An 8,710-nucleotide genomic window follows, 5' to 3' on the forward strand; every position below is an offset into this window, starting at 1 on the left:
ATTCGAGAATGACTTTTACTTGAATTCCGAGGCACGTTTTTTCCTTAGACTTTATTCGTCTTATACGAAGTTACATATGTCTTTGGTAATAGACATTGTGCTGACACTACTTGGCGTTACCGCTGGCGTCCACCTCTTGGCATTCTTAGGGAATTACTTTTATAATAAACAGAAAATTAACTAAATAAATAATATAAACTAACTCAAGGTCAGGCTTAAGAAGTGGTTAACGCAGGAGACATACTATTCATACGACGAGTTTTTTAGTCTGCCGATTGTTGATTAATTGTTTAAAATTAGATAATATTGTTATGACATATTAAGATATTCAAATAAACAAGAAAATAATTGGACATACAATGCGAATAAACTGTAGCTAATTGGACTAATTATATTCGTTAGCTATTTATTGGCTTATATAATGACTAAAATAGTATTCAATAAATTAAATTAAATGTTATTTTTTACACTATGGTATTGCCAACATTGTACCTACCTCGACATGTAACAATTGTTATTAAATATATTTCATTTCATTTCATTTCTAACCCCAAATTTTTTTTTATTTTCCTACGTCGACATTTCAGATTGCAAACGCATGCTAGCAGAAGGTAGTGAACGGTAATCTTGCTCTATCACTCTTCCTTATTTTGTGCGACATAGAGACATGTGTGTATCGTTCGCTACGGCGAAAACGTTTGGCATCTTGGCTAGGCATCCAGGGTCAAAGAATGATAGGTATAGGTAGATATCTACTTTTAACAACACGGGTACAATATACAGACGAACTGCAACCCGACTGCAATTTATATGAGAACCGCACGCTGACTGCACAGTTTCCATACAAATTGCAGTCAGGTTGCAGTCCGTCTGAATCGGCCCTAAGTTACTTATGCCGTGTCCGATATAACTTACTTACTAATAATGCCGTAAGCCTCTCATAGATGGCGTTGTTGGTCATCATGAACAACTTACTATAAGGAATACTTCCTTCCTGTTTGTGGCAAAGTTAAATATCTGCGCTCAGCACGGATATGATGGTCGTTCTTGTCTACGTGACAGCGTGATAAAACGATATCCGTCACTGTCTACGCCGCAGTGTTAAAAAGTGACAGTTATTTTATCACGTGGATAAACGTGGATAAAGCCATCCATAATACGCCGGCTGGTCTGTTAATATTGTAGCTTATTTATTATACACAATGACATACAATTGTTCTGATTCATATAATGACGTAGTTGGCGGAATTGATGATAAATATTTGACATTGGCCTTCATTTATTTGAAACTAATGGATAACTGAGGGAATATACCTACCACAGTGAAGAGATTGTCCATCGCGATTCAACGCGGAAACGCGGCTTGCGTGATGGGCACCTTTTCCCGGGAGCAATGCGGGGTGGTTGTTCGATTCGTTTTTATGTGTTAGTTTATGTTTTGTTTTTTTTTTTATTTATAGTTAAGTGCTACAATATTTCTTAGTTCTTAGGGCTTTTTTATTATTGTATTTTTGTGGCTTGGAATAATATGAGGTATGAACCAATATCGAGCCAATTAAATAGTAGATTGTACGACAAGGGCATAAAGTGACCCATTTTTACCCGAGGCAATTTTTTGGTCTGAGCGAAGCGAAGACCAAAATAGTAGACGAGGGTAAAAATGGACATTTATGCCCTTGTTGTACACTCTGCTTTTCACTTCGATTGCGAGGAAAATAAAACACATTTTCACGGCAATTTACACCACGAAATTATCGTAAAGCGAAAGAACATAATACATTAATAAAAAAAAAAAAAAAAAAAAACCAATTCCCGCCAACTTACCTTTTTTTTTTTTGTTTTCAACATGTGATCAGAGTTTCAGTCGCTTGGTTTTCTGCCAAGTCAAACATTTCGGAGCATTTTTGAACGATAATCGACTCCTATTTTATGTGATTTACTAAATTTAATGACAGAAAATACGGATTTCTAATAAATTGTAGCAAAAATAAAATAATATAACAAGTTTTGTCATCTACACAATTTTATTGGTCAGTAAAATTGTGCAATATGTTTTAACTGTTTGGCTGTTGAGACCGATTACCTTAGTTTTAGAAGAAAATTTTACTTTTATGCTCTAGAGCATAAAATGCGATTTTATGTCGTCTACGCACGACATAAAGGTGCACTTTTTGAGCATGAGAAGTGAAAATGATATTTACGACGTTGGTAACTGATACGAGTAACAAATACCCGCAAACGTTCCTATATTATGGTAGGTAATTATATTTTAACGGACTATTTTACGTACGATTAGGGGTCGTCCAGAAATCATGTGATCGTATTTGGCCTATTTTCGACTCCCCCCTCCACCTTGGTGATATTTGGTGATTTTAACGCAACCCTCCCCGCCCCTGCCACAAGATCACGTGATAATTATAAAATGTTTTTTATTGGGTAAATTACATACGCATATAAAATAGAGCGGATTATTTGATCTGATTAAATTTTTGAGTAATATTTATGTTTTTGGCTTTCCCGCTTTGAAAAAAAAAAATGACACGTTATATCTGCTCTGACCCCCCCTCCCCCATCGTGATCATTCGTGATATTTTTCTTACCCCCACCCCCCTCTAAACGATCACATGATTTCTGGACGACCCCTTACAGACTATTTGGTATTACCGGTCACGTTGCTAGGTAAAACTTGAATTTATTTTAATGAAATAGGTATTCAGAAAAGTTTCCTATTACTAGCATAGGTACCTGGCAACGGGTCACGTTTGATTTTCATATAAGTATTGCTTTTGAGAAAATATCTACAACTAATTTAAATGCAATATGTGTTATTAAAATAAATAAGTTTAACTATGTTAAAATTTTATTTTTGATAAAGGCTTTTAACTCTGACTGTATTCTTTTTACAGGCAACAGGCGACGAATATCATAGAGACAATTTTAATAACAAACCCAAACAGAATTATAATTACAATTAAAAAAACCGGCTAAGAACGAGTCGGACTCGCGTTTCTAGGGTTCCGTACACAAGTCCGACTCACGCTTGACTGCACATTTCTAATAGGTTTTCCTGTCATCTATAGGTAAAGAACTATTTTGTGTATTTTTTTTTTAGACATAGTAGTTTCGGAGATAAAGGGGGGAAGGGGGGGGGGGAATCCTAATTTTTTGGCTATTTTCTTAAATAACTCCGAACATATGTATTTTAATATTATAAAAAAACATGTCCATCTTTGTGTCATTAATTTACATATGTGTACCAAATTTCAACTCAATTGGTCCAGTAGTTTCCGAGAAAATAGGCTGTGACTGACGGACAGACAGACAGACGCACGAGTGATCCTATAAGGGTTCCGTTTTTTCCTTTTTAGGTACGGAACCCTAAAATTAAAATCCCCGAATTCTTATGGCCTATCCTACATCCTATTATCCATCTTCAGATCGGCTCTATGGTGACATAATATTGCATTGTCACCCAACTACTTCTTATTATCTATGTGAAGTTTCAGCTCGATCGAATAATGGGATGTGGGTCTAATATAAGCGTGACTCACGTTAGACCGGGCCGGGTCCGGGCCGAGCTTCCGGCGCTTCGTTTTCTATGGAAAGCATCACGTGATCGCCGGTCATCTTTCAAGCGATATCTGTATCTGTATGCTTGATACATTGTTTACCTACATTTGATTTGGTTTGGATTTATGTCTGACACTGCGGGGTTGCGTAATGCATCGCAGCCATAATGTGATTTGTAGTGTTTAATTTTAAAATATATTTTTATAATATGTATGCTAGTTTTAAGGTATTTATGTATGGGCCACTAGTTGCCTGAAATAAAATCTTCATTTCATTCATGTACCTTATGCCTGTACGTAATCTATGTAATTAAATTTGAATTATAACCTTTTTAGGTATCTACATAATAAAAAAGTGTGTTAATTCACTAAAATCCCTGACATTTTGTATTCCGGCCGCAATCCTGACAAACGGCCAAATTTCCTGACATGTCAGGAAAATTGCAGACGTCTGGTAACCCTAAACGTGAGTCATCCTTTCGCTTGCAAGATTTGACCCGAAGATATATTCATTGCAAGTTAAATAAAAACTTGAAAATAGTTATTTGTTTTACAAGGGGGCAAAGTTGTTGTTTAACCGCTCGTGCTAATATTGATACCTGAGCAAGCGAAAGATTCCAAAATTGAACCACAAGCGTAGCGAGTGGTTAGAAAAAAGGAATCTTGAGCGTTGCGAGGGTTTCAAAGCACGAGGGTTAAACAAAATTTGCCCCCGAGTGAAACACAAAATTTTTCACCACACCAACCTGAAGCATGTAAAATATCAAACTAAATCAAACCAAATAAAATTCAAATCAATGTTATTAAATATTAATCATCCAACAATCATCATTTAAAAGTCAATTCTACCAGCAAACATAAGAAAACAACTCAAAATTTGCATTTGATTACTTTGCCTCACATGTGAATTACTGATAGCAAAGTGCAACTTTGCAATCCGTTTTTGAAGTGCAAAGTAAGCCTTTCCGAGCTGGTGTGGTGAAAAAATATTTTCTGGTTCACTTTAAGAGGGAAGTATAGCTACTGACAAAAGTAACTTACTTCATACAATTTCCATTTCGGGAGAAAACGGTTTCCACCAACTATATCTTAACATATTATCACTTTGATTTTGATGTCGATTGCTTCGGCATAATATATTCTAGGTTTATAGGTTTCGCATTTAAAAAAAAAGTTTTACTTATGGCAAGTTTTGAATAAAAGAAAACCTATAAACCTAGTTTTTCATTGTGTCAATAACATACTAAAAATCATGGAGAATGGAAAATATTTAGAAGTGGAAAAACGTTTTCTCTTTTTGTATGGACGATCACGTGCTATACCTCCCTCTTAGTTGGTGACTTCATCAGCGATATATTAATTAAGATTAAGTAATTAACCTCTAACATTATCCTTAATATTTGAGTTTTATCGAACACCGGAAACTGACCTTTTTTGCTTGTTAACGTTTTCATGGTTTCTTTTGTATCTTGATTAGTTTACATGTTACATTTCCGGCTTAAATCTTGTAAGAGTTTTGATTTTAAAATTTTAAAATTAAGATAAATAATCAATGACTATGTAGCGGCCCGATTGGAACTTTAAGATACGTCAATTAATAGATCTAGAAATGATATGGGGCCTGATTCGGATTTTGAAATAGACATCTATTAGACATCTTTTAGACATCACCAAGATACGATAACGATTTAAGATTTAACCTGTCAAATTTGACATTTGCGCGATTCTGGAGATACTGTTGAACTCGGCTGTTGAACGATTTCCACTGTATATGACTTAGAGATCCAATTCACATCTAATAGATATCTTACTCTATCTAACGTAAAAGTGACATTGGTTGCCCGAATTGCGCTGCAAAAGAGAACTAGTTGATATCTAAACTATAACGTATCTAGAATGGATCTAGTACGTGTCGTCTCTTGTGAATATCTTGAAGTTCGAATACGGCAGATGGATTAGATATGTCAGTGTCAAATGTGACGTGTGTTCAAACAAAAACGTCTCTTTTGACACTGACACATCTAATCCATATCGTTTCTAGATCTATTAATTGACGTACTTACCTTAAAGTTCGAAACGGGCAGTAACGGCTCGATTCGGGAAATGAATTAGAGATTCACTAGATATGAAATAGTAAAGATAATATATCTTTACTATATCGTATCTAGTTAATCTCTAATTCATTTCCCGAATCGCGCCGTATGTTTACATTTTTTGTTTGGAATATAATTCGCCGTCGAGTCGCTTACAAGTCTATCGGTGTTATATCATGCATTTTGTGGCAAAAGCTAAAGGAGAGAGGCACACCGGTGGTATACACAAATATACTGAGATACTGGTACCAAAATCAACTGAACCAGGTGAGATGGGCGGATAGTATGTCTACAGAGTATAAGCTTGAGTGTGGTGTGACGCAAGGAGGGCTTACGTCTCCTATGCTTTTTAACCTCTATGTAAATAAAATGATAGACGAACTGAGTAGCACATATACAGGCTGCTATATACATGGTGTTTGTGCCAATAATCTTAGTTATGCAGACGATATGGTGCTGCTCAGTCCGTCTATCAGTGCCCTTAGGAAACTGCTTGCGGTTTGTGAGACGTATGCGGAGACACATGGATTGCAGTACCACCCAAAGAAAAGTCAGGTGCTAATGTTCAAGGCTGGTAGTTACACGCCAAGCTCTGTACCCCCGGTTGTACTGCATGGAACCACACTGTCTGTTGTGGATAAAGGGAAATATCTAGGGCATATCATAACGCAAGACCTTAATGATGACCTAGATATAGAGCGGGAGCGCAGGGCATTGGCTGTAAGGTCTAACATGCTCGCCCGCAGGTTTGCTCGATGCTCAAGAGAGGTAAAAATTGTGCTTTTTAAAGCTTTCAATCAATCATTTTACTCGAGCAGCCTGTGGGTGAAGTATACGAAAAATGCCTTAAATGCCCTGCGCGTGCAATATAAAAATGCACTCAGAATGTTGTTGGGGCTGCCCACATGGTGTAGCGCATCGCGCATGTTCGCCGAGGCCCAGACAGACGATTTCCATGCGGTTATGCGAAAGAGAATCGTCTCGATGATGGGTCGGCTTAGGAGCAGTACCAACAGCATTCTGGATGTCATTGCAGAAAGGCCTGAGAATCCTATACTGGCGCATTGGATTCGCCAAGTTATAGGCTTTCTTAAATTTAGAAAATAGATTAGGTTATAGTTTAATGTATGTACATATACTACGTGTAAAAATTAACATTAGTTCCTAAGTTATACTAACAAATATGGATGCAAATCTGAAATAAATATTTTCAATTTCAATTTCAATATCGGATTACGTTCCGAAGTGCACGTGCACACAAGAACTGCACTGCATGAACAGTATATACCTAAACCTAATACGGGCGATAAAATAAACTAAATATACCGGGTGTGGCCTGTAATACGAGCAAAAAATTAAACAGTAGGCTGTACTCCTCATACAACATTTGTTCAACAACTTTTAAAAATAACTTGTGGTTTGATTTTTAATACACTTTAAAGTTTATTCTAAGACGCAATGTATTGCGAATATTGTTATGTTTAAGGCGTGACAAGCAACGTCAATCACAATCATATGGCGTGGCGATGGCGTCCATTGAAGATAATATTTATTTTGTATGAAAAATAGGGACTCTAAATACTTCATAATTTTTAAAAGTTGTTTAACAAAAGTGTCACCGTTTGAGGCGTACAATCTATGTTTTAATTATTTGCTCGTGTTACAGGCCACACCCGGTATAATTAATCTGTGTAGTCATTGATTAAGAAGTTTTTTTAAGTTACTCTTAATTATGACCCCGTAATTAACTTTTGAAAATATTATATTTAGTTAATGTAGTTTTAAGGAAACAAGGTTGATTTATTGACCCAAAAAATATAATAATAACAGCATAGGTACCTTTAGATCCACAGCGCAGGCTTCGTCATCATACAGATAGCTCATCCACCTCAGGTTTCGTCAAAATAAAATGTATACTTTCACATATGTCATCCGCAACACGCATCGTCAAATTTAAAAGGAAATTGGTCATTACAAAACACAAGCAAGCCATAAACCTATATCCTAATGCGGTAAGTACCCGGCACAAACGTCCCCAAAATACCAGCGGCGTTCCCGCGCTGAATAGCCAAGGAATAAAAATAGTTTTAAGGATACTTACTTTAAAGGATCATTCTATGGAACTTGCTAACTATTATTTGTAAACAAAAGTCACTAGTAAATTCATCATTCTTTGAAAATTTCAATGTTTGTTTACATAGTTAGCAAGTTCCATAGAATTGTAATTGTTTGACATGTTTACGTACATTTTGTTTTTGAAATAAATATAATTGGGTTTTATCAAGTTATATTAATTATAAAATATTCTTCAAAATGTTTTCCGTGTTGTTTTCCCCAGATGCAATAAATGTTGTTTATTGTGTTAATTAAGTTTTAAAGTTCCTCCTACTGAGTGCATAATTGCATACCTATATTTAATTAGGTAACCGAGGAGATTCTGAATTTAAATGCAACCGGAAAAAAATATGACGAATAATAATAACTTTAATAAATATTAAATGTAATTAATTACATATGTCACTATCACTACACTTTATAAAACAAAGTCCCCCGCCGCGTCTGTCTGTTGGTGTGTTTGTATGTTCGCGATAAACTCTAAAAATTCTCAACGGATTTTCATGCGGTTTTCATCTATCAATAGAGAGTGTATAATTTGTTAACCCGAGCGAAGGCGGGGCGGGTCGCTAGTGAATAATAAAACACACATTCTAATATTATTTTTAAGGAGGAGATCGCCATCTCCTGTCTCCATCGTCAGTTCAGCTCGATGGTACCATCATATTGCATTGTCACCCGACTTACATATGTATGCAAATTTTCAGCTCAATCGAAAATCGGGAAGTGATACATGGGACACATCATGTACCTATTCGTGCCGATTTGTATTTGGTCGTGTTTGTATTTTTTGCCACTCGTTGCGTATTTCCTACTTTTCAAACTTGTATTGTAATGAACTATAGCAGCATTAGTTCACTATTTAATTTTAAACCGAATTTTATCTAATTCAACAGGAAACCGCGTAGGTTTTCCCTTTACCGTTGACACTGA

Source organism: Cydia splendana, chromosome 7 (assembly GCF_910591565.1).
Source record: "Cydia splendana chromosome 7, ilCydSple1.2, whole genome shotgun sequence".
In the NCBI taxonomy this organism is placed as follows: domain Eukaryota; kingdom Metazoa; phylum Arthropoda; class Insecta; order Lepidoptera; family Tortricidae; genus Cydia; species Cydia splendana.